Source organism: Vombatus ursinus, unplaced genomic scaffold (genome assembly GCF_900497805.2).
Source record: "Vombatus ursinus unplaced genomic scaffold, bare-nosed wombat genome assembly UNPS02014180.1, whole genome shotgun sequence".
Taxonomy (NCBI): domain Eukaryota; kingdom Metazoa; phylum Chordata; class Mammalia; order Diprotodontia; family Vombatidae; genus Vombatus; species Vombatus ursinus.
Genome location: NW_020953958.1, coordinates 3,474,106 through 3,481,716, shown reverse-complemented (window position 1 = coordinate 3,481,716; position 7,611 = coordinate 3,474,106). Strand labels below are relative to the sequence as shown.

Here is a 7,611-nt window from a genome sequence, read left to right as displayed (position 1 = left end):
GTTGAATGTTGTCTCATCATTGCCAATTTATTTATGAAATTATTTATTGTTTATATGATTTGTCATTTGACACATTCATTCTTTAAGATTAGATTATTTAGTTTCCACTTTATTTTTAATCTCTATTTCCACAATTACTTCCACAAAATATTAAATGTAATTTTATTGCATTATTGTATTATGATCTAAAAAGGATGCACTTAATATTCTGCTTTTTTGCATTTGTTTGTGAGGTTTTTATGCCCTAATATATGGTCATTTTTTGCATAGGTGCCAGGTACCATTTAGAAAAAGGTCCTATTTCCATTCGATTTTCTCTAGAGGTCTATCATATTTAACTTTTCTAAAATTCTATTTATCTCCTAAACTTCTTTCTTATCTTTTTTTTGTTGAAGTCATTTAGTTCTGAGAGAGGAAAGTTGAGGTCTCCCACTAGTATAGATTTATTGTCTATTTCCTTCTGTAACTCATTTAACTTTTCCTTTAAAAATTTGGATACTATACAATTTAGTATGTGAATATGTTTAGAATTGATGTTACTTCATTGTCTATGGTACTTTTTAGCAAAATGTAGTTTTCCTCCTTATCTCTTTCAATTAGATCTATTTTTGCTTTTGCTTTGTCTAAGATCATGATTGCTATGGCTGCATTTTTTTTTACTTCCATTGAAGCATAATAGATTCTGCTCCAGCCCCTTACCTTTACTCTGCGTGTGTCTCTGCTTCTTATAAACAATGTATTGTAGTTTATAGTTGTAGTTGTAGTATAAACAACATTTTTAATCCATTCTGCTATTCACTATCATTTTATGGGTGAGTTAATCTCATTCATAAATACAATTATAATTACTGTGTATTGCCTTCCATCTTACATTTTTCTCCTGTCAATTCTTCTCTATCTCACCTTGTTTCTCCTCCAAAGTGTTTTGCTTCTGACTATCACCTTCTGCAATCTGTCTTCCCCTCTATCAGTCACTTCCCTTTTCTTAACCCCCTCCCTTCCTACTTCCCTGTAGGGCAAGATAAATGTCTATACCCGAGCGGGCATGTAGGGTATTCTCTCTTTGAACCAATTCCAATTAAACTAAGGTTCGGTGTTGCCCACCACCCTGCCATCTTCCCCTCCACTGTAAAAGCTCTTCCACACCTTTTTCATGTGAGATAATTTATCCCATTCTACCTCACTTTTCCCTCTTCTCCCAGTGCATCTTTTTTTTCTCACCCCTGAATTTTATTTTTTGTATTTCATCCCATAATAGCCAATTCATACCTACGCCTTCTTGTCTGTGTATGCTCCTTCTAACTGACCTAACAATGATAACATCGTTAGGAGTTACAAGTATCATCTTTCCATGTAGGAATGTAAATAGTTTAACATTATTGAATGCCTTGTGATTTCTCTTTCTTGTTTACCATTTTATGTTTCTCTTGAGTCTTATATTTGAAAGTCAAATATTCTATTCAGTTTTAATCTTTTCATCAGTAATGCTTGAAAGTCCTCATTTTCATTAAATGTCCATTTTTCCCCCAAAAGGATTATTCTCAGTTTTATTGGGTAGGTGATTCTTGGTTCTAATTCTAGTTCCTTTGCCTTCCAGAGTATCATATTCCAAGTCTTCTAATACTTTAATTTAGAAGCTGTTAAATCTTGTGTTATCCTGATTGTGGCTCCTTGATATTTGAATTGTTTCTTTCTGGCTCCTTGCAATATTTTGTCTCTGATGTGGGATCTCTGTCATTTAGCTATAATATTCCTGAGAATTTTTTTTAACCAGGAAGAAGCTTTATTAATGGCCTGGGAAGGCCAACATCCCACACGGGAGAGCACATGAGTCAACAGATACACACCTTTTTATTCCTTTTTCTTGATTCTAATTTCCCTCCCTTGTTTGCCCACTGGATGGGTACTATAGAGGTTACAGACTATCTGAGGCACCTAATTTCCCTATGTGAATCTATGCCCCTAATCTCCCACTCTCCACAATTCAGTTACCCCAGCCCTTATTTACTTTTGCCCTTATTTGGATATGCCCACACCGTTTTTGCTTGGGATGTGGATATGTTAATCTATACCTAACCTCAGAACCAGTTTTTGCTGGTTAGTCTATTCACTTACCAATTCTACTTCATGGCTTCCTTTGTTCAACTTCCACCTAGCCCCTAGATTGTATTTTTGTGGAAATGAAAACTAGCTATTTCTCACATTCCCTCCCATTTTTAACTGACTCCAATATTGTCACATAGGCATCTACCCCCTGACTGAGTGATATGCAGAAGTAACATCCCCAACCACATTTCCCGCAATCCACTGTTTTCTTTTTATTTACTCTTTGTTTTGCCTGAATCTTAATTCATTATGTATTCTAGTTTTGATCATAATTAGGGTTCACCTCAGTCTCTTTACAAGATATTATGCAACAGCCTATAGCTGTAAATACCCCAGCTTTAAGAATGATTTATTTATCCCAGAGTTCTCTGCCAATTCTTCAGCTAAAGTAGTTAGACTTTGCAATGCCTTAGTAATGGTTCCATCTGGGGCTGTGTTGTTGGGCAACATTTCATCAAGGAATTTTGGGAACTTATAACAATATGGGAGAAGGGAGGGAGAAATTGATGGATGCATTGGCAAATCAAAAGGGGGAAATCTCCTTTGTAAGTATAGACACAAAGACCCAAAAGTAATGATAAATTGTCCATTTAAGTCTTCAGAAATCACCTTTCATACAGCTGTCTGGTGTTCTGGACATCATCCAGTGAAGCTTTCTGGTCTAAGTGCTGTTCAAGCAGTGTTCAGCAGACTGTCTTCTTGTAGAGATCCTCTTTCTTGTGTCCACTCACCTACAACATTGATCTTAACACAAGTTTTAAATTACCTTGCCAATAACCAGGTAAAATAATGAAAGTTAACTCAACCTTTACGTCTCCATTATTACAAGATCAGAATTGGAACCTTGGCCAATTGTCATGTTTAGAATTTTCATTTTAGTATCTCTTTCAGGAGGAGATCAGTGGATTTTTTCAATTTCTATCTTGTCCTCTGGTTCTAGGATATCAGAGCAGTTTTCCTTGATAATTTCTTTCTTTCTTTTTTTTTTTTTTGTTTTCTTTGTTTTTTTTTTTTTTTGTTTGTTTGTTTTAGGCAATTGGAGTTAAGTGACTTGCCCAGGGTCACACAGCTATGTCAAGTGTTTGGTCTGAGGCCAGATTTGAACGCAGGTCCTCCTGACTTCAGGGCCAGTGCTCTACCCACTGCACCACCTAGCTGCTCCCTTGTTTTGTTTGTTTTTGGTGAGGCAGTTGGGGTTAAGTGACTTGACCAGGGTCACACAATTAGTAAGTGTCAAGTGTCTGAGGCCAGATTTGAACTTAAGTCCTCCTGACTCCAAGGCCAGAGCTTTATCCACTGTGCCATCTAGCTGCCCTGATAATTTCTTAAACTATTGATGTATAGACTCTCTCTCTCTTTTATCATAACTTTCAGGGAGTCCAATAATTCTTAGATTATCCCTCCTGAATCAATTTTCCAGGTCAATTTTTTTTTCCAATGAGGAGTTTTACATTTTCCTTTTTTATTTTTCATTCTTTTGATTTTGTTTTGTTTTTTGTGTCATGGAGCCATTAGCTTCCACTTGTTCAATTCTAATTTTTAAGGTATTATTTTCTGTGGTGAGTTTTTTCATTTTGTTTTCCATTTGGCCAATTCTACTTTTTAAGGAGTTTTTTTCAGTGAATTTTTGTACCTCTTTTTGCATTTGGCCAATTCTGCTTTTTAAGGAGTTATTCTTTTCAGTGGATTTTTGTGCCTCAAGAGTGATAATAAAAATAAAGTATTAATCACACATAAGATGCAGAGAGTACTCATTTTGAGGGATGTTTTATATAACTATGAGTTATTGTGAAGTTCAGTTGTGTTATTGCTATTGTTATTAAAAATCAACTTGCAGCCAACAGTACTGAGATTACATGCCTAGCTCCAATATTTAACAGCTGAAAGGTCTTGAGGACATCATATAAACTAGAAGGGGCCCTAGAGATTAATTTACTTGTTGTGTCCTTTATTTCATTATCAATAAAATGGCAACAATAATCCAGAGCATTCCAAAAGTTTAAGTGAAGATTCTGCACTGAGACTTTTGGAATATCCTTTATTTTCCCCCCAATTTACCACTTTTTCATCAGGAGGATGCTCTGGAAACTTTAAAATGCTCTAAAAATTTTAGTTATCATTATTTTGGTATGCCACTAACCAGAGCATGTAGGTCCTTTCCTTTCAGATAGAAACAATGCAATTTCACATTGCTTTTTTTCTCCTAAACTTGGCTGAGTCTCATGATACAAAGCAGAGAAGTATCTCTCTGCTGGTATTTCTGTGGGAAATATACATATAGAAAGTTTCAGCTCCTGGTCTGGGCAGGTCAATAAGAAAGATTTAGCCATTATTGTAATTGATCACCTAGTAGGTAATGCTAGTGACTCAGATGTTGCTGCCTTTGTCTTCACTCCCTCAAGTCTGCAATATGTACACTAGGAGAACCTTTCAACCCTTGGAAATTCTATTTCCATGAAGGAGCCTGCAGGATAACAAATGTTTGCAAATCATTTGGCCTGGCGGTGATGAATTAGTTTTTAATGGCATTCTCATGTACTTGTTATAAATCATTAAGTCTGCAGCAGGATATCTCCAACGCTAAGCAGGCCTAGCCTATGGGACCTAGCTATAGTGAAGTCAGGGGACTCTGCCCCATTCTTTTGTTTCCCCTCATCACCCTTGTCTCCTCTACTTCCCTTCTCTTCTCCTGCCTTCTTACTCATACCCTTTCCTCTCTTCAATCCTTATTTTCCCTTTCTTTTCACCTCTTCCTCCAGCTTTTTCTTCCTTCCTTCTGTTCTCCCTGCTTAACCCTTCTTTAACGATAATAAAAAATATTGACAGTGACAACACAAAGACTTTTTGTGAAACAGAGATGACCCTGGAGATTGAAAAGTTATGTCATCAGAGCCCAAGCTCTGCTTAGTACAACAACATTGCAAAGGTGCCAAAGAGGGGTGAATGGCTGTTGTCTGAGGATCAGCTGAGCTAAATTCATAATACTTTATGACTAGGTTGGTTACAGGGAGATTAAATTTTTGGCAAAGTAATTGTAAAAGATCATTTTATCAAATCCAAGAAAGGTTGCTATTTTCATTGGTGAAAGGAATATTCACACTGAAGAAATAGTCAAAGATTGAAGTACTGAATTATAATATTGACAATGCTAAGAAGACTGAGGCAATATTAAATCATAAAAAGATCAGTGGATTTAGAGTTAGAAAACCTATATTCCAATCCCAGGTCTTCCACTGCCTCTATTACATTGGGCAAGTCATTTCTTAGGGCCTCAATTTCTTTAACTTTAAAGTGAAGGAGTTGGACTAGAAGACTCTATGGGCTCTTCCAGCTCTAAATCTATGATAATCCATGAAAGTACCAATACTCCTGCTGGGGATGATATTGTGGTTTTGTCCTTCATTCTCAAAGAGAACTATAACACCAGGAAGATGATGACCTGACTTGCAAATGAATTAGATTTGAGTGAGGGAGTGCTGTGCAAAATCACCAGCCTTATTTTCTCCTCCACAGCCATGTGGGTACAGTGATAGATATAGATCAGGACATTTGGAGATGGCCTAGGATGCAGTGGGAGCCCATGGCTTTTTTAAGCCAAGGTCTTTTCAAGTTCTCATTTTGAGTGAGGCAACTCCCATTCAGTGAATATGTCTCTTTAAGAAGTGAGTCAAGGGATGTCCCCTTTAATTAAAAAAAAATCAAACTTGGAGGGAAAGACTCTTAGGGTTGCTGGCCAAAAGAGGTAGCCAGGAGGCCCCAAAAGTAACCTTTAAGTGGTCCTTGGGCAGGGACTGATTGTCGTCCAAACAATTGAGAGCCTGAGTGAATTGGGTTTCAAAGGCATGGCATTAATGAAAAAGGGACAGGGACCTTACCTTAGCAGCTCAGACGTTAGGACCTCATCCCCTTTCCTTTCAGCATTGCTAAGTTTCTCCTTGACCTGTATTAAATCTTCAAGGTAATGTCTATACAATCATGTAAGCTGTCAGAGGAATGGCAGGAGTTGGAAAGAATTTATTCTCTGAAATTAACTATCCAGGGGTCCCAAGAGACTTACCTTTGTTCACAGAAGGTAGTATTGGAGAAAAGGAGATCCAACCTGATGTGATCATGGGCCTTACAAAAATAGGAGTTAAAAAGATGTTGAGCAGTTGCACCTATGTTGCCTAGGCAGTCAACTTGCTGTTTAAAGATGGCGGTAGAGGGATCCCAGCAGCAGAAGCCAGAGCCACTAGAAGGGGATTCCAAAGGAGTTAAGTGTTTGGCCTACTGATGAAACCATCATGGCCCAGCAGGACCATATTCAGCAAGACATTGCGGATCAGAATCTGCTGGTCTCCAAGCACCTGAAGCTTCTGGTGCTTTCCAAGGAGTATGGGAAGATGCCATCATCTATCAACAGAAGATCAAGGACCTGCACAAAAAATACTCCTACATTCGAAAGACCAGATCCGACAGCAACTGCTTCTACTGAGCCTTCGAGTTCTCCCACCTTGAGACTCTTCTGGAAGACCGCAAGTTGGTGCCGAGGTTCATAGCCATCTCTGCCCAGAGCAAGAGCAAGGAAGACCTGATGTCTCAGGGCTTCACGGACTTTGTCATTGAAGATTTCCTCATGTTCTTGGACCTGATCGAGCAGGTGGAGAAGCAGACCTCAGTGGCTGAACTGCTGGCCTCCTTCAATGACCAGAGCACCTCCGACTCCCTGGTGGTTTACCTGCGGCTGCTCACCTCAGGCTACCTGCAGCGCCAGAGCAAATTTTTCCATCACTTCATCGAGGTGGGGCAGATGGTCAAGGAGTTTCAAGGAGGGGCAGACAGTCAAGGAGTTTTGTGTGCAGGAGGTGGAGCCCATGTGCAAGGAGAGTGACCACGTCCGCATCATGGCTCTGGCGCAGGCCCCTGGCATCTCCATTCAGGTGAAGTACATGGACCGCGGTAAGGGCGGCACCAGCACATCTTCCTTGAGGGCTCCGAGCCCAAGGTGCATCAGCATATAGGAAGAGACAAAAATTAAAAGAAAAGAAAGAAAAATATTATGATAAACTGACCAGAGGAGTTGTAAGAAGCTAAGGACAATATACAGAAGCCTAGGAAAGAAACTGTTCTTTTGCTAAGAACTTGCTCATTGGGAAAAAAAAAAATGTCATCATTTTACTGATTGATTGGAGAAAGGTTAGATGAGCCAAGAAAGCTCTTCAATTGCTAGACTTTGTACAAAATCGGCAATCTAGTGCCATCTACAGACTGAGAGAAGGGAAAATTCTCAAGGGAATGCCTGGTTGACCTCTTATTGCCCTCTATAGTTTTGGGACAGAAGTGGGCATAGGGGTGGAGAGAAGGAACAGGAGTAAGATAAGCTTTGCATCTGTATTGCTGTGGTCTGTGATTACTAGTGAAATGGCTTGGCTTTCCTTAAAGATGTCTGGGGAAAAAAAAAAAAAACATAATCTCATTGAACAAAGAGCTAAGTTAGTTGCTCTGAATTTTCCAGGGAGTCAAACT

At 38.7% G+C, this 7,611-nt stretch overlaps 1 pseudogene; it reads left to right on the top strand.

Annotated features, from left to right (window-relative positions):
- Positions 1–6,298: 6,298 nt before the first annotated feature.
- Positions 6,299–7,123, top strand: LOC114041792 (annotated as a pseudogene).
- The last annotated feature ends 488 nt before the right edge of the window (positions 7,124–7,611 follow it).